This window comes from Pseudoliparis swirei, chromosome 16 (assembly GCF_029220125.1).
Source record: "Pseudoliparis swirei isolate HS2019 ecotype Mariana Trench chromosome 16, NWPU_hadal_v1, whole genome shotgun sequence".
NCBI lineage: Eukaryota > Metazoa > Chordata > Actinopteri > Perciformes > Liparidae > Pseudoliparis > Pseudoliparis swirei.
This window is the reverse complement of record NC_079403.1, coordinates 2,874,547-2,874,826: the sequence shown is the minus strand read 5'-3', so window position 1 is coordinate 2,874,826 and position 280 is coordinate 2,874,547.

The following is a 280-nucleotide window of genomic DNA, read 5'->3' as shown; positions in this document are numbered from 1 at the left end:
CTCTGTTAAACCTCTTAAAACACTTCTAAACACCGAGTGAGTCAGTCTATCCCCTCATGGACTGTATAGCGCAGAAACCCGTTTCTAGTGGGCACATTCATGAGGAAAGGAGAATTCTCTGGCGCTGCACGTGACGGGCTCGTCAATCATCATCAAAAAGGCGAATCACGTGCTCGACATCTAATTTCCCGTCTCAGACCGGCATCCTTTCTGCATGAAGGAATGAAAATCATTCATTTTGACACGGCTGGTTTCACGCCCAACAATGAGCTGAGGCCTC